This window comes from Taudactylus pleione, unplaced genomic scaffold (assembly GCF_031769625.1).
Source record: "Taudactylus pleione unplaced genomic scaffold, aTauple2 ptg000788l, whole genome shotgun sequence".
Lineage (NCBI taxonomy): Eukaryota > Metazoa > Chordata > Amphibia > Anura > Myobatrachidae > Taudactylus > Taudactylus pleione.
This window is the reverse complement of record NW_028285190.1, coordinates 6,566,518-6,588,198: the sequence shown is the minus strand read 5'-3', so window position 1 is coordinate 6,588,198 and position 21,681 is coordinate 6,566,518. Positions and strand designations below refer to the sequence as shown.

The window sequence follows — 21,681 nt, the reverse complement described above, 5'->3', positions numbered from 1 at the left end:
ACCCGTGGGAGTGCGCAATTGCGGGAAGACATTAGACAATGTTCCAGTCTGCCTTAAATCGTTATATCATCCGATATACTGATTTAAGGTGGATCAGATATAAGGCAGATCAGCATCCTGCAAGGTATACCTCAATATTCTATACTTCAATCCACATTCACTTTTACTGACCTGAAAAAAAAACAAAAAAAACAAACAAAGATAAATAAATAAAAGTATATATATTTATATAGATTGCTCCCTCCAGGAATGTTTGGGAACTAAAACTCTATATAGGTAATTGAGAATGAAAAATTGATGAATAAGCTCTTTACTGATGTTATGATTCAAGTAATGTTATTTCCACGCTAGTAAAAGACACAATTTATTGTGATGCTCACTTAACCTAGGCACTAGTGTGGGATTCAAACTTTATGGGGATTAGGGAGGAATTCAGGGCCTCATTCAGAGTCGGTCGTAGCGGCCGCATGGTCGTACGGGCTACGGCCGCAAAATCATAAACGGAAGCGATCGTACGGCTGGTCTATCGTAAACAAAGTGACGCCCATTCGTTAGCACTGCACCTCCTCTAGCTACCGACTGATCTAATCGAATGAACGAGACAGTCGTAGTCAGACGCTGTCAGTCGCTGTATGCTAATTATGTTGTGATGGTTGCGGCCGTATGTGTTGTATTGATGGTCACATGTCATGTTTACATGGACTATCGAACAGCTTGTTGTCAATTATCTAATTAAGAGTGTTTAACTCTTGCTGTTCTTTTTAGTCAGTTTTTTTTAATGTGTCAATAAACTTTATTGTTTTTTTTGTGGGGGTTTTCCCCGTTCTCGTTTTTTAAAAAAAATTCCAAAACAAAGTAATGTTTATTATCTGTGAATGTACTGTTGCTAATTGTGTTAACTTTAAAAATGCATGTGCATTTTGCGTTAGGATCATTTGCACTCTTATGTTTGCAATTGCACACTGTTTTATCCATTCAAATCTGACCTTATTTTTCGGGTCACATGATTAAAGGATTGTCCAATAGTGTTTTTTTTTAGGAAACTGAGTAAATATTTTAGCCAATCATCTTTATTTTACCCCATGTATATTTCATGTTTTCTGTAAAATCGGCCAATGCCATCATGAGAGCCGCGGCCTTTACCCGTCGGGAATTGAGCATCCTGGTAAACATTTTGGACAGGCGGCTTACAAACGCCCAGCCTCCCATTTCCAACCACTGAAAGCGTGCGGCCTATGCGGAGGTGAGGAGAACCCTTCGCCGTGCGGGATTTCGGCGCAATATAGCGCAACTAGAGAGGCGGTGCTCCGATTTGCGCCGCCGGTCGCCAGTCCTTTTGGCTAATTTGCGGGCGTGATTACGCAGACATAAGTATGCGTTTGTATAAATGTTAAAATTAGTGGACTGTTAAAAATGTCTGTTCCTTTTCCAATTCTTTTATTAAATGTAAACTGTATGTTGTCCCTATTGTCCTGAATGTGTAAAGTGTACTTGTATTGTGTAGCCGAAAGTGAAAACTAAACTTAGATTTTTTTAATATCTTATAATTTTAGAACCACAGCGGAGACAGAGAAGGGCCCGCAGATTTTGGCCGCAATGCAGGTCCCAACCTGCAGCCCTCACCTTCCCCATCCGCTCAACCCAGCCCTCCCTCCCCACCACCATACTCCCCCAGTAACCCTCCCTCCCTCTTCCAAAACTCCCCTAGTATTCCTCCCTCCCCTGCCCACTCATCCCAAATCACCACTCCCGTGCCCGAGTCCTCAACCCAAATATCCCCTACCTTGGATTTTTTCCAGTCCATTTCCCCTCCCACCATTCCACCAACTCCAACTTTCTCGCCATCTCCATCTCCAGCACCATCTCAATCGGGTGCTTCCTTGCCAGGCTCTGATGGTATGTGTTTTTTAATATTATGTTTTTTTACTTTTTTTTTTTTTTTGAGTGTTGTTGTTATCCATGTTTTTTTTTAAATATTTTGGCTGTGAGTTTGTTTTCATTTTTACAGTATGGGTGTCATAATCATTGCGCAGTAATCCTGTTACTCAATATTTTGGGGTTCTGTTTTGTGCCTGGGCCCTTTTTTTTGGGGGGGTGCCCAAAAATGTATGCCTTTTGGGGTTTACAAAATGCTTTTTTTTTGGTGTAAAAATTGATTACATTTTAATTTGTATTTTAGATTTAAATAAAACATGTCACAGAACTTGGGAAGGTGATAGGAACCAGACTAACCTTGTTAATGTTGTGTATTCTGTGTTTAAAATGTATTAAGATGTAACTTCATTAGGAAAAGTGATGTTAGCCATAGCAAACAAACACATTGTAGTTTTGGATTATCAAAAACATTCTAGAAGTGAATACGTGCAGTGTGTTTTAAGGATATGGCCATCATGACTTAAGAATACACCTCCCAGTTGTTTATAAATCATCCTAGGGTATTTTTGATTATGCCACATAGTTAGGGTTTCAAAGTGTTTTTACACCATAAAAGTTTAGACATAATAATAATGTTGGGTGGAGTAAACTGTAGAACACACCCTAACATCATTGTGTCTACCCACTGTTTGGGACATTGAATAATGTTTAATGTTAAAATGTGGGTCATTTTTTAGATGTTTTTAACCTACAAATACATTTTTCTGTCCACAGATCTAACCAACATACTTGTTGGAATACGCGAGGAGCTCACTCGAACAAGTGGCCATCTATTGGAGGCTTACTGCTGCCTACAGCGGATTGTGGGGAGTCTGGAGCGGTTTTAGTTTTTTTTTTCCCTTTGTACATTTCAAAATGTTTACAATTCAAGTCAAGTTTTGTTCTAAAAACATTTGTCCTCTTTTTTCATAAAAATTAAATGGTGTAATTCTGCATTTCAAATACTTTGTTAACAAAGCTGGGTGCCTTTCCATAGTGTAACTAATACAAAAATGTTTATTTTAACCTTAAGAACATTTGCAGTAATGTTTTTTTTGTTTTTTGTTTGGGGTTGCCCTACATTATCCACCTCAAAATGGGTTTTAAAATACATTTACACCAAACCTTTTTTTTTTGGTAAAACATTTATTAAATAACAAACATGTTGCCAACATGCTTTTAATTGTAAAAAGCATTTAATAACAGAATCACACAAAAAATGGCCTCAGGTTTTTCTCAAATAAAATATCTTGCTTAGTCAGACATAAACAACAAAAGCTAAACTCAAACATAATATTTCTTTTTTAAGAGACAAAATAAAAAAATAAATCAAAATGAACTAAACATGTGGTGGTATATCCGGAAAAATTATGTTATTTGTCCAAATACACTACAGGGTATTGCCAATGGGTTCCATTAGTTTTTCATTTTCGGAAAGTGTTTGGTGTTTTGAGAATTAAAAAAAAAAAAAAAATGATGGTTCACCTTAAAATACATTTGCTCTAAGTATAAAATTAAAAATAAAGTAAAAAATTATTACAACACCTTCCTCCGGGGGGCCATCCTCTGGCAAGGCATCCTCTGGCTGCATGGGTACTCGACTCCTTATTGCAATGTTGTGTAAAATCCCACACAGGACCGCAATGCAAGAAACCATATCCGGCGAGTACATGAGTGCACCACCAGAGTGATGGAGACACCGGAACCGGCCCTTTAAAAGGCCGATACAGAGCTCCATCACCTGCCTGGTGGCAGTAAACGTGGCATTATATTGAGTTTTTGGCCCTGGTGTGGGATTCAAATAATCAGCAGCCAGGGCGTGCAAGGATATCCACTGTCACCTGATGGAAATGGGACACCAAAAGATCCATAAATTGTCAATGAAAACATGTTTACACTATCACTATAGCTACATACTGGATTTATACTTACCAAGAAGCCAGGCGTCACCAGCTTGCAGTGTGCTTAATTTTGGCCAAATCCCTGAATGCTGGATCACGTACGCATCATGGCTGCAGCCTCGAAATTTGGCATTCAGGGAGAGGATCTGGAGGGAGGCATCACATAGCACCATTACATTTAGCGAATGGAAATGTTTACGGTTCCTATAGATTTGTTCCCTGCATGCAGGGGGCTGAAGTGCTATGTGAGTGCCATCCACTACCCCTATGACGTGTGGAAAGCCTGCAATCTTAAAAAACTTCTGCTTTACCACATCAAGAGCTTCCGTATCCAAAGGCATACTAATAAAATGTGCTATATGATTGAAGAATGCATCTAGCACACGCCTCAGGATCCGTGAAAATGAGGGCTGGGAGAGGCCACCCACCAGCCCCACAGTGGTTTGGAAGGACCCTGAGGTGCAGAAATGTAACACCGCCAACAACTGTGTAAGTGGTGTGATTGCTGTAGGAATGTTAATCTGACTTTCTAGATCATTCTTTATTATTGAAAGAGTGTCTAGGATAATATTTGGAGGCAGGCAATAAGTGGTTACAACCACATCATCAGGCATTCCAAAAAGGGTGACACGTGTTCTATATATCTTGGCACGCACGCCTCCTATGCCTACGCCCAGGAGGAGGCTGAGGAAGGTTGGTGGGGGGCCACATCGATCTGTAAAGTTAGAATTTTAAAAAATAAGTGGTGTTGAGAAAGAATTTTCAATATTTTTCCAAAAATACTTAGCTTAGTAATAATGGTGCATATTCTTACAGGGTCAGGCTGTGCCATCTTCGGGAACGCCTACAGGTGTTGTTTGTGTACGGATTTTTATTTTATGGAAGAAAAAGAAAATAATATTTTGAAATAAAAACACGTCTATTACTACTATTATTGGTAAAACAATCCTTAACTTTGAAATTGGGCAATATAAATATTTGAAAACATAATTATTGTTTTATCAATAAAAACCACAAATGCATTATTAAATGTAAAAAAGACAGCATAAAACACTTTATTATTAAATACAACAAACTTTTAGGTTTTTAAAAATAGACACTTACCTGAATCCAGTACAAACTGGACTGTTAAACACCTAAAACAAAACAATAGAACATGACAATAATTGTTTGAATAATGTCCTTTTTTTGGTTTTAAATTCCAAAAAATAAAAAAACAGCTTGCAGTAGGCTGGCACACTTACTGGAGTCTGCAAAGAACGTTGTTATTTTGTTCCTCCAAAAACATGTCCACCCAAACACACAAAGTAACCTGGTTTTTTAAACTTATGGACAAACAAAAATGTAAAAATAACCCACCCCCCCCCAAAAAAAAAACAACAACAAAAAATGGAACCCCCCAAAAAAAACCACCCCCCCAAAAGAAATAAAAAAAAATAAAAAAAAAAATGGAACCCCCCCAAAAAAAGAAAATACCCACCCCCCAAAAAAACTAAACAAATAAAGTAACAAAAAATGGAACCCCCCCAAAAAAGAAAAAGCCCACCCCCCAAAAACAAAATAATAAAAAATAACAAGCACCACTCAAACAACACACACAAGCACCACTAAAACAACACACACAAGCACCACTCAAACAACACACACAAGCACCACTCAAGCAACTCCAAACACTGTAAACACTAGCAATCCCTTCCTGTACCACAAATCACTCCAACTACAACCCACAAGTAAGGGAACATTTGGCTTTGCCTTAAATAAAGCCAAAAAAACCACAATGATTGAATAATGCAGGCAAGGTGTGCATTGTATGTAGGCAAATAGGGATGCACGGGTAACCAATCCGGGGATGCGCTCACATCTCGGACAACCCACGCAGTGATTACAAAATGTAGGCAAGGTGTGCATTGTATGTAGGCAAATAGGGATGCACGGGTAACCAATCCAGGGATGCGCTCACATCTATAAAATAGTCATCAAAAGCACTATTCTTCATGCTCTCTCACAAGTTTTGAAAATGGCAAGCGAGGAGCATGGTGGGCAGAGGACAAATGAGGCAGGTAAGTGTTAAACACATTTTTTTAAAAACACAATAACAGTTCATATCTTCCAAAAATGCATTTTTTAATTTAACAAAAATAAAAAATATTGTAGGTGCTGGGAATCCACTACCACCACATGAGGAGGAGGAGGAGGCGGGGCCAAGCTGGCCAAGGCCCAGAAATCCACCATTTTCAAGGCTAGAGCTTGAGACATTGGTGACCATGACAATGGATAACCTTGTCTATGCCCCAAGAAATATGGGGGCTGGAGCCAAAGACAGGATTTGGGAGGAGATATCCAGGGCTGTTAATGCTGTGGGGAATGCTGTGGGGACAACCCACAGAACCATGAAAGTCATCAAAAAAAGGTAAAAAAATGATATTGTGAGTGTACTAAAGTCAAAAACGAGATCTTAATTAAATAAAGTAACCCTTAAAAAATGGCAAATCACATTGTCAGATGGACTGATTTCAAATACCAGCTGAAGAGGAAGCTATGGAGTAGGGTGGACCATGCTGCGGGGACAGGTGGTGGTCCCATCCCTGAGGAGCTGACCTTGATGAGGTTGGAGACGTTGGCTCAGGGATGTGTGATGGAAGAGGAGATAGTCGGTGTGTCCACTATGGACACTGACATGGCCGACTTCAATGCTCCACATGTGCAGGAATGTAAATATTTTTTGGACTCAAAAAAGTATAAAGCTAAAACGTGTATGCGTTTTTTTTTTATAAAAAAACAAATGGTTTTTTATTTTTTTTTCCAGACACCGGGAGGAGGTAGTGCCTGCTCCTGAGGTCAGGTCTGGGTCCAGCACAGATGGAGACTCTGCAGGGGAGGATCCAAGTACTCCATCTGGGGACCCTGTGGAGTCTACTCCAGGGCAACCATCAGAACGAGCAGTGCCTCTCCTCACCAGGTTGGACTCCCAAACTCAGGAGAACAGATGTGTTCTTCTGAGGATGGAGACCACTCTGGTGAGGGTGGCGGTGGCCCTGGAGACCATTGCTGGGGCCATAGATCGTTGGGCCAATACCCATGAGCAGGCAAACCCACCTGCCATGATGGAGCGAGACTCCCTTCCTCCCAGGACCACCACATCTGGCAGCCCAACAGCCACCCCTGCAAGTATGGAGAGCCCTATGCCTAGGCCTGAGGAAATACCATCTACCTCTGGCCAGGCCAGTCGGCGGGTTACACGCCATTTGGCTGTCCGTAGCTTACCTCTTCCTCCGAGCCGGCCCAAACGATGCAAGTAGCCCTGGATATCTCCTCCCTCACCTCTTGTCCAGTCCCCATATTTCTTGCCACCAATGTCTCAAGCTCTTTTTTTTAATTTTAATTTTAGAATTGTGTTTTTTATTTTTTATTTATAGGCAAATGTTGCCCTAACAATTGTAACTAAAATTGTGAATAAAGGCTAATTTCATAAAAAAAAAATTTTTTTATTAACAAAATGTCTATATTTAATTATATCAATGAATACATGGTTTAAAAAGTCTGGTATCTGAAAAGGCTGCTACGCAAAACACAATGCTATGAGGGGTATTCAATATAAAATGTTAACTTCACTGTCGAAGTTAACGTTTCATATCGGAGTTTTTACCTGCGTTAAAGTATCGGGCGCGCTCCTGCTTATCCCCGTATTCAATATAAAATTAACGAAAAAGGGAATCTCCGAAGTTGGATTTGCGTAGTTACGTAATTTTTCCTTAAAAAAATTGTAAGATCCCCCTAAAGTTGTAAAAACATGGGGGATCACTATGGGTACCCCGTTTTAGCCTTTAAATGAAAGTCGGGGATTTAAATAGCGGCAGCAGGTGTTTTTTTCCCGACATTGAAGAAGTGTTGCAGAAGAGCACTTAGGTTATTTTTTTCATTTTTTTAAGTGGTCCCATCAAATTTGGGGTACATGAAAATGGGTACTAGCATATTTTTAAGTCCCTAAAGTAAGTTTTTACAAATTCTGCATTTGTGCACCTGCCGCTATAATTCTATTCTTCAAAACACCTGCCGCATACATGCAGAATAGCCCTGAACCTATTTCCCTATTGTTAAACAAGTTTTTCCCATTTTTTTTTTTTCACCCCAATTTTTAAATTATTTTTTTGGGGTGTCCCTATTTTTTTTAAAAAACTTTTTTTGACACAGTTCTTTTTTAAATGTCATTCTTTTTTAAGCCTGCACCCCTAAACCCCAATTCTGCACTTTTTTTTTACACCTATTCAATGGTGAAAAGTTATTCCCGTTTTTTATCAAAGACTTTTCAAAACTGCGATAAGTCTCTGAAATTGAATACGGTGTAAAACTAAAACCTGCGATAATGACGTCATACCTCCGATATTAACGCAAAAACGATGTTATCGCTCCCATTTTGAATACCCCTCTTACAGGGGTATTCAATATGGGAGTGATAACATCGTTTTTGCGTTAATTGCACAATTGCAGAATTTTTAAAAACTGACTTTAGGGACATCAAAATATGCTAGTACCCATTTTCATGTACCCCAAATTTGATGGGACCACTTAAAAAAACTAAAAAATTACCTAAGTGCTCTTCTGCAACACTTCTTCAATGTCAGGAAAAAAACACCTGCTGCGGCTATTTAAATCCCCGACTTTCATTTAAAGGTTTAAACGGGGGTACCCATAGTGATCCCCCATGTTTTTACAACTTCAGGGGGTCTTACAATTATTTTAAGGAAAAATTCGTAACTTTATGCAAATCCAACTTCGGGGGTTCCCGTTTTCGTTAATTTTATATTGGATACGGGGATAAGCGGGAGCGCGCCCGATACTTTAACGCAGGTGAAAACTCCGATATGAAACGTTAACTTCGATAGTGAAGTTAACGTTTCATATTGAATACCCCTCTTAATGTTTTAAAAAATGCCCGAAAAAAATAAGTTAAAAAAGCACAAATAAACAGTTGTTACGAATTCCCTAATGCACACGCAAGTGAAATAATTTACAAGGTAATTAGCAGTGTTAATAGTTACAATGCACCAATCTTAGCTGCTTGGTTTGTGTGGTTCCAATTAGAAACATCACAAGTAACATCGGATTAACGATTGTACTGTTGTGGTTTACGGACGCTTCTTGCCTACCTTAGACTGGACGATCATCCTGTTCGTAGAGTGACGTTGTCATGCATCCGCAATTCATGGTCGTACGAAGCAGATAATTTATGCACTCCCCTAAAACGCCTGGAAACGCTGAAGCACGCCTCCGTTTGCAGACCACCACCTCCGTATACACCCACAAACGGACTTTAGTGTCAATCAACTTTCGCAAGCCACTTCCGTTTCGGAAGCCCTACGACCGACATTATTTTGCATCGGTAAAGCTCGTACGCACATGCGCACAGCTAGCCGTGCGCAGGCCCAGAAAGAAAAACATCGGATGCATACAACCGTGCGGCCGCTACGTCCGACTCTGAATGAGGTCCTCAGTTAGGTGCGAGTTTGGTCCCCCGAGGCGACTTCACAGGAAATTTGTAATTGCAAATTATATTTGCGATTCAATTCCAAAGTCAAATTTCTTTTTCAGAGTAAATTTGCCTGTTTTTGTTCGCATCCCCCTGAGCAGGTGAAAAGGTAGGGACAATCTTTCTTTTATGTCGGGACTTGTTTCAGAATCCCTTGGACACCCCCCTAATGACTAATTAGGCATTTAGGCATTTGGAAGTTTTCAATTAACTTAATTGGGACAATAATTACATGTAATTTTTAGGGGTGAAATTAAATAAATGACCTCCAATCGTACTTGCCTACTCTCGCGGGGTGGCCAGGAGCCTCCCGAAAATCGGGTGGCGCTCCTGGCCCCCTGAAAAAGCAGGCAAAACTCCTGCCTGACTCCCCAGACCCCTGCACCTCCCATACAAACCCCCGCAACGGAGGATGCCGGCGCTCAGCATACCAGTGCCAAAATCCTGACACCTCTCAGAATCCCAACACCGGCATACCGAAGGTAAGTAGAGGGGTTGAGGGGAGGGTTAGGGTTTAGGCACTAGGGGGAGGGTTATGCAATAGTGGGAGGGTTAGGCACTAGGGGGGGAGGGTTAGAGTCACTAGGGCGGGGGGTTAGGTTTAGGGTGCCGGGAGCTAAGGTTTAGGCACGGGGGGGGAGGGTTAGGTTCAGGCACAGGGGACGGAAGGGTTCGGGCAGGGAGAGGGGGAGGATACCTACCGACAGGTGTTAACTTTGTATCCTAACCATGTCGGGATTTTGACCGCTGGGAACCGAGCGCCGGCATCCCGTACCCATCCCCAGCGCATGTGCTGGGTTAAGTGTATGTTCTCATCTTTCACATTTGCAAAAGATGGCAAAGGCAGGACATATGACATATTTGTCCTTGTTGTGCACTTCAGTAACACATGGTTGGTCTCAGCAGGAGCTTTTATAGGACACAAACGTCAAAAATCACCAATAATTTTATTCTATGTTATGCACATTTTGCAAAATAGACCCTTAAGACTCCATGTGCTTCGGCCACCCCAAAAGCTGGCTCTGGAGAGGGCACATGAGGTACAACCCATGAAATAGAGCCCAGGGCCACAGATCATATTAATGTACTAGCGGGGGCAGCACAATGGTCATTTATCATAAATTGACCATGTTTAATTGTCGGCATTATCAGCATCTGTTACAAATAATGGTATTGTCTGTCTTTTGTATTAATATAATTAAATTACTTTATATTTAATACATATATTTTCCTGTCTGTTCGTTAATTATATTTTAACTACCCAGCTATGTTAATATGGGGTTACATGATGATTTTTGTTAGACTACAAAACAATACACACAATACAGTATACTTAACACAATATTATATACACAATCCACACCATGCATTACAGTATTCATAATACAATACACATTACATACACTCCGACATACAATCCGCACAACACAATATAGTCATAATACAATGTTGCAGTTTAGAAGCATTTCCCGCCTGCTTTTCTCGTTTTCAATGTAGACAACTGAAGCTACCAATCACAGAGCAGTTCTGCATTATCCCCGACCAATGAGAAACCAGAAGGAATGTGAGTGCTGGATCCATACAACAGAGACAGACAGGACAGACAGTCCGACAGGGAATCAGGGAAGTGTAGCAGCCAGACCATTAGAGCCGCACTGTGTAGTGTCTTCTCCCCAGGACTCAGGGATCGGGTCTGAGCTTATTAATGCGGCTACAGGTCAGTGTCTGCTCCCCCTATACTGTCTGACCTGCCCTGTCCTATAGGTCACACAGGCAGCATGTGAGTGTATCATCTCTATACACTGTATGACATGTCCTATAGGTCACACAGGCAGCATGTGAGTGTCTCCTCTCTATACACTGTCTGACCTGCTCTGTCCTATAGGTCACACAGGCAGCATGTGAGTGTCTCCTCTCTATACACTGTCTGACCTACCCTGTCCTGTCCTATGTGTCACACAGGCAGCATGTGAGTGTGTGTTCCCTATGTACTGTTTGCCCTGTCCTATGTGTCACTTGGGCAGCAGGCACAGGGCAGACCATAATAAGTTTGTTGCTCAGTGACAATTTTTCAAAGCAAATGTTACCCTTATACATACCTAAATCTTTTCAGAGGATTTAGCACCCTGAATTACTTACATACATATATACAGTAATAACAGTTAACTCCTAGACATCTTGAGCCAATAATGCAGGTTATATAGTTCATAACAATACTTTCTTGTAAAGGACATACACAGAGTGTGTGAGCTGATGTTAGCACTGTCTCTATTCATTTGTATGAACAGGATATGGTAAAATGTCGATCTGTGCAAATTCCCTGACTTGTATTACTGAGAAACTTCTCCTTTTAAACTCTTTATTTTATATTCTCCTCATCCAGTAAAGTGGAAGTATTCTGCAGATGTCACACACAGTCACATGCCAGGGTTCTATGTAATAATTTATAAGATACAATTACATTTCTACTACACATTTCAGTGTGGTGTTAAAGAGCATACACACTTGCCGATAACTGGGGGGAGGGCGGTACGTGTCATGCTGCAGCATGGCATCGTAGCAACATCCATCTTCGGCTCTGCGGTAGGGCCGACAGGCGATGTTGCTATTGACCTGTGGGTACACATTAAGCAATGTACCTGATTTGTCGGTCCGATCTGCGAGATTGGATGACATATCGTCTAGTATGTACCTAGCTTTAGATGTAGTTTGAAAGTCCTGAAATGGGCGTACAATGCAGTCTATGGGCTAAATGTAATAGCCTCCGAACTTCCAACGCTTTGGGATTTATGCGAGTCTCCCCATATTTTTAAAGTGACAATCCTTTTAGAGGCTAAACTACCAGCTTGGTTTAGCCTTTAAAAGGATTATCACTTAAAAATAAGGGGAGACTCGCATAAAGTCATTTTAAAAATACAGGGAGACTGGCATAAATCCCTGCAGTATCGGACGTTCGGAGGCTATTACATTTATCCATATGCTTGTTTGTTTTTGTGCAGTAACATGGAAGAGTTTGAAAAAAAAATCTATGTTTGGTAGATTTAGTAATGATAATTATGTCCAAGTGTGTCTGTACATAATTTATAGACTTGGACAATTTTGTAATTAACCATTAGCAAGCCACTCCACAGCGCACTGCAGCAGGGGCTGTCCCCCCTCCACGGCGCACTGCAGCAGGGGCTGTCCCCCCTCCACGGCGCACTGCAGCAGGGGCTGTCCCCCCTCCACGGCGCACTGCAGCAGGGGCTGTCCCCCCTCCACGGCGTACTGCAGCAGGGGGCAGTCTGGAGAAACAAGTGAGTGACTCCTGTGGTATTTATTCTGATTGAATTACAACTAAAGAGGGGTCTGTTTGGATTATGGTGGGATAGCAAGAACAAAGATATAGTATAGATATAGTATTCTTTACTATATCTATATAAACCAAAATCCACTGTTACCTTTCCAATTTCAATGAAAATTGGACGAACAGATGGCGGCCGCCTGGAAACATCCAGTTCCCTTTGTGGTGACTCCATAATCCGAACCGATCCAGACGGCCCTTTTTGTTTTTGTAATTGGGTACTGGTCTCAACAGTTGCGAGCCTGGCGGCACAGGGCACTGTCTCGGAGTATGGTCGACACTGAATCCACCCTCTCAATCAACATTCTACACTTGAGGGCAGTCAGCACCTTCTTGAAATGGCTCATCACATTCTACAGGAAAAGCCTATTCACATGCAGTCAAACTATGGCACTGCTGTAGCTTACATAGACAAGCAGGTCAGAAAAAGGAGTCATCAGAAAGTGACAGGTGTCTCACAGACATGTTTGGGCGGAACCTTGGGTTTCTGCCATCTTGGCCATTCACATTCCTGGGGTGGACATCTGGGAGGTGGACTTCCGCAGTTGCCACACTGATCCATTTCAGTTTTCCAATGATCCATGCCTTGAGGATATTGGAGATGCCCGACATAGAATTCGTGTTTTCCAGGTCAAACATGAGACTTCCCTCGTACGGATTAAACTCTGGATCCTTAGGCGGTCTTTGTGGCCGCAATTACAGCACCTTGGTCCTTCCACTTTGGGTAACTGTTTCTGCCTCTATCCATTCTGCCTAGGGTACCTCACGGAATTTGATGGGCGGGTCTCCCAGTCATACTCCTAGTTCCACACTGGCCTTGTCGGCTGTGGTATGCTCTTCACAGAATAGGGGCCACAATTCCTTGTTGCATTCCTCTTCGGCAAGGTGGTTGTCTACACCCAAAATTGCCTCAACTGGCTGGACAGCTTTGTTCTTGAGACCCAGATCTTGAGATCTTGCTTTAGACTTTTAGACTAGTCACTTCATATACATATAATTGTGTCTGGAGACTTTCCATTTTTATGGTGAGAACATTGGGGCCTCTTGGCGGGAGTCTTTAGACTGTGTACCCAGCACGATCTTGTTCGCGACGGGACCATGCTGGGGTCCCGGCATCGGCAAGTGCATATATACACTTGCCAATGCTGGGAACGATGGCGGGGGCCATGCTGCATTTGGCAGCATGGACCCCGCTGACGATATTGCCCGTCGGATCTGCATTCAGGTCCGATGGACAATGTAGCTGACAACGCACGGGAGCACGCTTCATCAACTAGCCGGTACACCATGGCCACTGTGGACAATATGTCGTCCGATCTGCCGGATTGGGTGTCATATCGTCTAGTGCAGGGTTGTCAAATATGTGGCACCCCAGCTGCAGTGCAACTGCACATCCCAGCATGCACTGCCAAGGTTTGGCTATTAGGGCATGCTAAAACCGTGACTGGGCATGCTGAGATATGTAGTTCCACAGCAGCTGGAGGGCCGCATGTTTGACAGCCCTTGTCTAGTGTGTACCCAGCTTTAGGTTCTGCCATATGGGTTCTTTTTCATAGAACTTTAGTCACCATTTCGGAGGTACAGACCTTCCTTCCAGGTGTACTTCGAATTCAGCATTCGTACATACCTCCTGTCCCTCTGTGGGATTTGCGTTTGGTATTAAGACAGTGGAGTTGAATTATCTTACGTTGAGAGTGGTTTTTCTCCTTACGTCCTTAGGGCTTTTGGCTGTCATCTGTGCTTTAGGATTTATTTTGACCCGGATGTCTTATTTTCGGCATATGGATACCTTTTTTTCTACTTCAGGGTCCATAGGGTATCCACAGGATACCTTGGGGTATAGGTGATGATGTCAGTCTTCAGGCACCACAGAGTTAAAGTTTTCAGCCTCCCAGGATGCATCTTGGTCCCTCTCCTATACCCCGCCCCCGGGCCAAGGCATCTCAGTTTCGTCGGTGCCTGGCCGGAGTCGGATTCACTGTGCAGAGGGGGGCTATGAAGAGCCCCTGAAGTTTCTTTTAAAGGCAGCGCTGGCTGCACATCTGGGAGTACAGCATGGACAGTCAGTACTGACGTCCATGCTGTCTCCCCTACACCCCGCCGGTACCAGAACGCCGGTACCGATCCGGGGATGCTGGTAAACATCTGGGGTCACGGGTAGCGGTGCCCCAGATGTTTTGGACCATGGCCGGATCCAAGGGGATGCAGGTAGGCAGCTGGGTCCCGCAGTGGGTCCCCGCTGGTCACATGGTCCTGAGTCCCCAGACAGGGGGCTCACTGGGGACTGGCTGCTGCGTGGAGCCAGGCGACCAACCTGCGCTTCCACAACCCCCCTGGGACAGCGGGCCGCTGCTGAGCGGCATGCGCTGCGGCGTCCCAGGGGTTAAATGCATGCCAGGGGAGCGCGCTTTCCCTGTCTCACAGCCGGCGCCTCCCCTGCTGCACACAGCCTCTCTGCTTAGGCTGATTGGCCATAGTGTGTCAGCGCTCCTCCCCCAGGCCGGCCTCCTTCATCCTCTGCTCCTCGGTGGCCATCTTTAAAGCATGGTGAATGCTGCTGGAAGCCTGTGAGCGGTGGCATTGCGGTCTGGGTCCCCCAGTATACCTCTCCTCCGTTTGCCAGAGGTCAGTGTATGCAGCGCTGAGTCCTACCAGCCTGAGGGTCTGAGTAGTTGAAGATCAGCGCTGATAGTGCAGGGATTTGTTTCTTCTGCATTGTATGTGACTAATCTGCTAGCCCTGCTGTCTGTACTTTCACTTTCTACTGTCAGCCATATAACTGTCCCTGATCTTGCTCTGCTCAAAGCCCTTGCGGTGCGCGGAGTGCAGGGCGTTTTTCACACTATACCAATAGTATAAGTGTGAGTGTCACATACTTTACCATCATGTCTGAGACTGATTTTCCTCTCCAGCTCATGTGTACTAAATGTAATGTACCGATAGCGGAGGGGGACGGTAACGCGGAGGGGCTATGTCGCCAGTGCCTGGCACTGTCACGGCCATTTATGGTCACGGCTCCGGTACAGGAACCTCCCTGGGCTTGTTTCGCTAAGGCGCTTACAACCCTTGTGGGCCAGCTAGCTCCGCCACCTGTGTTTACCCAGACGGGTCTGTCCCAGCAGTCAGTGGTGTCATCACCCATGCAGGGTTTCCCGAGACAACTGATGGTACCCCACAGTCTCCCCAATTCCCCTCACCAGGTTCCTCAGGTGTCTGCGTGGGTTAATACCCTGCATACATCGGTTCAGCATTTGTCCGATGTTTTACAAGGGGAGTCTGTGTTGCGGCCTCATAAGCGGCCGGTGGCGTCTCTGTCTGCTCCTTATGAGAATGACGACGTGACGTCTGATTATGGGGAGATTCTGGATCTATCTGACCAAGAACCTCTCCGTAGCAAAGAGCCGGACGCTAAGTCCAAGGTGTATATCCCTGGTCTTATTCGGGCAGTCCGCACGGCTTTAGTTATTGAGGATGAGGATCCTCCGGTGGCCAAATCCAAATATGTCTTTTTTAAGGATATTAAGGGCGAGGCTACGGTGTTCCCTCTTTCTGATCAAAGTGGATCATTTAGAGAAGGCGTGGAAAAATCCAGGAAAATGGTATCAGCCCCAGAGGTGCTTAGCCGTGGCTTATCCGTTTGCGGACAATTATTTTTCTAAGTGGGAATCCCCTCCGCAGGTGGATTCACGTCACACGCCTAGTCAGAAGTCCCACGTTGCCTATGCCTTCGCTGTCATCCTTGAAGGATGTCACAGACCGCAGGGTGGAGATCTGCCTCAAATCCGTTTATTCCCTGGCAGGGGGAGCATCCAGACCGGCTATGGCCGTGTGTTGGGTAGCCAGAGCTATGGAGCGTTGGGCGGATAGTTTGGAGGCATCTTTGGACTCTGACTGTTCGGCTGAACAGGCTGAGTTGGTGGGCATTCTCCGAGACTCGGCCACATCAATGAAGCAGCCTTAGATATTTGTATGCTCACCTCTAGGATTTCCTCTGCAGCTGTGGCTGCTTGTCGCACCTTATGGTTGCGTTCTTGGGAGGCGGACGCTGATTCCAAAAAAGGTATTAGATGGTCTGCCTTTCAATGGAGAGGTCCTATTTGGTCCAGATCTGGACAAAATAGTAGCTACGTTGGCAGCAGCAAAATCTGCATGTCTCCCGTCTGCTACGATGCATTCAAGTGCTGGTATGTCGTCCTTTCGGCCTCACAGGGTCCAAGGTAGGCCTAAAGCACAGTCCTTTCCACGACAGGCTGGGACCAAGAAATCGTCCAATCCCAGGAAACAGGCCTAGAGTACCAGACGTCCGGCCCCTAGGTCAGATGACAAACCTACGGCCTGACGGTCCGGGCCTCCCTTTGGGGGACCCCATAGGGGGGGGCCGCCTGCTTCAGTTCGCCCAGTGCTGGTCGAGAGTTACGACGGACACTTGGGTTCAGAAGGTGGTCTCTCACGGGTATGCCCTCTCCTTTCGGCACAGGCCTCCATTCCGTTTTTTTTACCACAAACCTTCCGCTAGACCGGAGCAAAGCTTCGGAACTGCGGACGGTTTTGCACACTATGCTCCAGGCCGGAGTTATAGTGCATGTTCCAATTTCCCAGAGGGGCCAGGGTTTCTATTACAATCTATTTTTGGTGCAGAAACCCAATGTGTCTTACCGTCCAATGCTCAACCTAAAAGGCCCTCAACAAGTAATTGAAGGGGCTTTGGTTTCGGATGGAGACCCTGCGGTCCATTATTCTGGCACTGGACTCTGGGGACTGCATGGTGTCATTGGACATCCAGGACGCTTACCTGCATGTCCCTATTTTTTTTTTTTTTGCGCCATCAGCAGTTCCTCAGATTTGCAATCTGCACGGAAGCTGCCTTTTGGCCTGGCGACTGCTCCACGGGTATTCGCCAAGGTCGTGGTGGTCATGGCGGCTCTCCTGGACAACCTCCTATTGATAGCAGGGTCTCCAGAGGTTCTTCTACACCATCTGGATCTGACGACTGCGGTGCTGCAACGTCACGGCTGGTTGATAAACTGGCAGAAGTTCCTGGCTCTGCAGTTGAGGGTGCGTAGTTGTCTGCAGTGTCGTCGAGTGTCGATTCACTCGGCAATGAGGTTATTGGGCTCAATGGTGTCGGTATTCGACATGGTGGAGTATGCCCAATTTCACTCCAGACCTCTGCAGCTATTGATCCTGTCCAGGTGGAATGGATTGCATCAGTGTCTCAGGTCCCAGACGATAGTGCTCACTCCGGAGGTTCGCCTGTCTCTAACCTGGTGGTTGCATATGACCCACCTCAACAAGGGTCGTCCGTTCTGGCTGGCGAACTGGGTCCTGTTAACAACGGATGCCAGTCTCCGGGGCTGGGGAGCTGTCACGGGTCCACACTTGTTTCAGGGCAGGTGGACTCGGGCAGAAGCGGAGCTTCCACTAAACATCTTGGAACTCCGTGCGGTGTTCAGAGCTCTCCAGCTGGCGCAGCCGGTTCTCCAGGGTCACCTTGTGCCGGTCCAGTCGGACAACGCCACCACAGTGGCCTATTTAAACACACAAGGAGGAACCCGCAGTCGGGCAGCACTCGCAGAAGTGTCCCGCATTCTGGTCTGGGCGGAGGGCAATCTCCCGGCAATATCAGCAGTGTTCATCCCGGGAGTCCTCAACTGGGAAGCGGATTTTCTCAGCAGGCAGGACGTGCATCCGGGAGAGTGGTCTTTGCACCAGGATGTCTTTCAGATTCTGGTGGGCAAGTGGGGTCTTCCAGAGATAGACCTCATGGCGTCCCGACACAACAACAAGTTGCCGGTGTACGGGTCTCGAACAAGAGACGAAAAGGCGTCTCTGGTGGATGCTCTGTCCGTCCAGTGGACGTTCCAGTTTGCCTACCTTTTCCCTCCATTTTCCCTTCTTCCGCGGGTAATACGGAAATTCAAACAGGAAGGAGGTACGCTACTGTTTATAGCTCCCGAGTGGCCCAGACAGCACTGGTTTTCCGACCCCCAGAGTCTGTCAGTAGACGTTCCTCTGAGGTTACCATTTCGACCGGATCTGCTGTCACGCGGTTCAAACGGTCATGCTAAAGTCCAGAGGGTTTTCTGGCTCTGTGGTGCAAACCATGCTAAGAGCTCGTAAACCTTCCTCGGCAAGAATCTACCATCGTGTGTGGCATACTTTCTTCCGGTGGTGTAGACCTAAGGTGCATACACACACAACGATTATTTGACCGATTATCATTAAACGATATTGTTTAACGATAATCGTTTGAAAAAATCGTTAACTTTCTGAGTCAAGCGATGAACGATTATTGTTCATGCGCGTTCACGTTTGTAGTTGGTAGTTTGTAGTTCAGTCAGACTTGTCAACTCAACGATTTTCATTAAGTTAATATGCAAAAATTGTTTGTAGTTCATAAAAATCGTTCATTACATTTAAATGAACATAGTAAATGAACAACTTTAGTAAACGATTTTAGTTAATTTTTTCAAGGTAGAAAATAGTTTACTAAAATCGTTCATTAACTCGTTCGTTGTGTGTGTGTGCAGCTTTAGAGGGTATTCCCCTAGGGAGTTCCGCCTGTCTAGGGTGTTGGCTTTCCTACAGGCTGGACTGGATCATGGGCTTCGCCTGGCTTCTCTGAAAGTGCAGGTGTCTGCCCTGTTCATCATAGGATTGCTGCGCTCTCTGATGTGCGCACCTTTATGCAAGGTGTTCTTCGCATTCAGCCACCTTTTGTTCCACCGGTGGCGCCTTAGGATTTGGCTGTGGTCCTCAGAGTTCTCCAGGGACCGCCGTTTGAAACACTGGGCTCAGTGGACTTCAAATGGCTTACAGCTAAAACCATATTCCTTCGGGCCATTGCCTCGGCCAGAAGGGTTTCGGATTTAGGGGCTCTCTCTTGTAGAGACCCCCTTTACTGATTTTTCAGAGGAATAGGGCGGTGCTTCGCACTCGTCCGGGATTCCTTCCCAAAGTGGTATCCAGTGTTCACATCAATGAAGAAATTGTTGTGCCGGCTTTCAATTCACCTGGACTTTTAGTGGGTGACGCCACTTGGGATGTTGTGCGGGCATTGAGAATTTGTTGACTGCACTTCTTCTTTTAGGAAGTCGGACGCCTTGTTTGTCCTCTATGGCTTCCGTAAAAAGGGTTGGCCTGCTTCAAAGTAGACTTTGGCAGGCTGGATTCGTATGGCAATTTCAGAAGCTTATCTTCATGAAGGTCTTCCAGTTCCCTCCTTGGTGAGGGCTCATTCCACTAGGTCTGTGGGTCCTTCGTGGGCAGCTAGACGTGGTTCCTCTGCAGTACAGATCTGCAAGGCTGCTACATAGTCTTCTGTCCATATCTTTGTGAGGTATTATGCTTTTGACACCTTTGCCTCTCAGGATGCTTCCTTTGGGCGGCGGATTCTCTTCTCAGCACAGGAGCGTCCCCACCCTTAAAGGATACTGCTTTGGGACATCCCCAAGGTATCCTGTTGATACCCTATGGACCATGAAGTAGAAAATATGAGATATGGTAAGAACGTACCCTTGTTATCTCTATTTCTACGAAGTCCATAGGGTTCCACAGGACTCCCGCCCTGTCGCACCTGTACTGCAGATGGGCTTTATTCTGGTCACCGGTTTTTCCGTCTCCCTATGGTGAGAATGTGATTCTTGTGAGTGTCCAGATTTTTTTCTTCTCTTTCTTCTCCTCCTCCGGCCTATGGCTTGTGACGTAACTGAGATGCCTTGGCCCGGGGGCGGGGTATAGGAGAGGGACCCAGATGCATCCTGGGAGGCTGAAAACTTTAACTCTGTGGTGCCTGAAGACTGACGTCATCACCTATACCCCAAGGTATCCTGTGGAACCCTATGGACTTCGTAGAAATAGAGATAACAAGGGTAAGTTCTTACCATATCTCATATTTTTTTTGGTCCTTGAATGTGGTTGGCAAGCACCAAAGGTTCCATTATTAGATTACCACTGTCATCGACCTGCCTTCTGACAAGTCAGTTTCGGCTTCCCTCCCGACTCATTCTGCTTGTGCAGTTGGGGCTTCTTGGGTGGTTTGCCATGGTACAGCAGTTGTACAGAGCAGCGACCTGCTCCTCTGTACATACATTTACCAAATTTTGCAGCTTCCATGCTTTTGGTTCGGGTGACGCTGCAGCCAAACCTGTGGCCCCTGTGATGTCTCCTGGTTGTTGCCGTGTTGACTATAAGAAGTGGAGGAGGAGCCAGCCTGCTGGATGCATTGGCTGCAGTACCCGATGGAGTGGTGAAGAGTGTGTGCACAGCTCAGTGACTGGAATTCTAACCACGAAGAGCTGAGGAGTTGGCGTGTCAGCACTGTACCTCAGTCTGCCTCTGATCAAGTGGATGATTCATATAAGTGATTATGGAAGGGGGGAGGGGCAGAAGCTGCTGCTTATGATCATGCAAACGGTGTGTGTGTGTGTGTGGGGGGGGGATACAGAACCTGCTAAAATAAAAAAAATGGTGTTAGCTGGCAGTGCTGCAAAACAGGAAAACGGAGGGGGTGGTGGCTACTGATGAGAAAATGGTTGTGTTCTATGAGCTGGCAGTACTGCAAACCAGGCAATTGGAGTGTGGGTGGGGGGGCGCTGCATAATTAGAAATAAATAATAAATATATCTACACTCTTCCCACCCCCCCCCCTTCAGGGGCTGGCTGGCAACTTTTAGCCTGGGGGGCAAATGCATGCAGGTGGCCCTGACAGAGGAGTAGCGTGTAGCCCGAAGAACGAACATGCTACGGCGCTCGCCCCCCCCCCCCCTCAAGTGTTCCAGGGAGGAGGCGGGTCCATATGGGATTAATGTAAAGTAAAAATAAAGATTAAGGGCAGCCCCCTGTCGTAGTGCCCATATGCAGTGCCCCCCTGTGCCCCAGGAGAGGACCCCCTTAGGCAGGCCTCCAGTAGTGCCCCCAGTAGGAATTCCCCTATGCAGTCCCCTTATACAGTGCCTCTAGTAGTGGTCCCCCCTGTGCAGTGCCCCGAGTAGTAA

General features: G+C 45.4%; 1 protein-coding gene across 1 annotated transcript in view; it reads left to right on the top strand.

Annotated features, from left to right (window-relative positions):
- Positions 1-10,968: 10,968 nt before the first annotated feature.
- The window catches only part of GSDME (gasdermin E), a 171,118-nt gene continuing 160,405 nt past the window's right edge, over positions 10,969-21,681 (top strand). The window contains exon 1 of the mRNA XM_088457800.1: positions 10,969-11,059. The gene's annotated coding sequence lies outside the window, so the exon portion shown is untranslated. The remainder of the gene's footprint in view (positions 11,060-21,681) is intronic.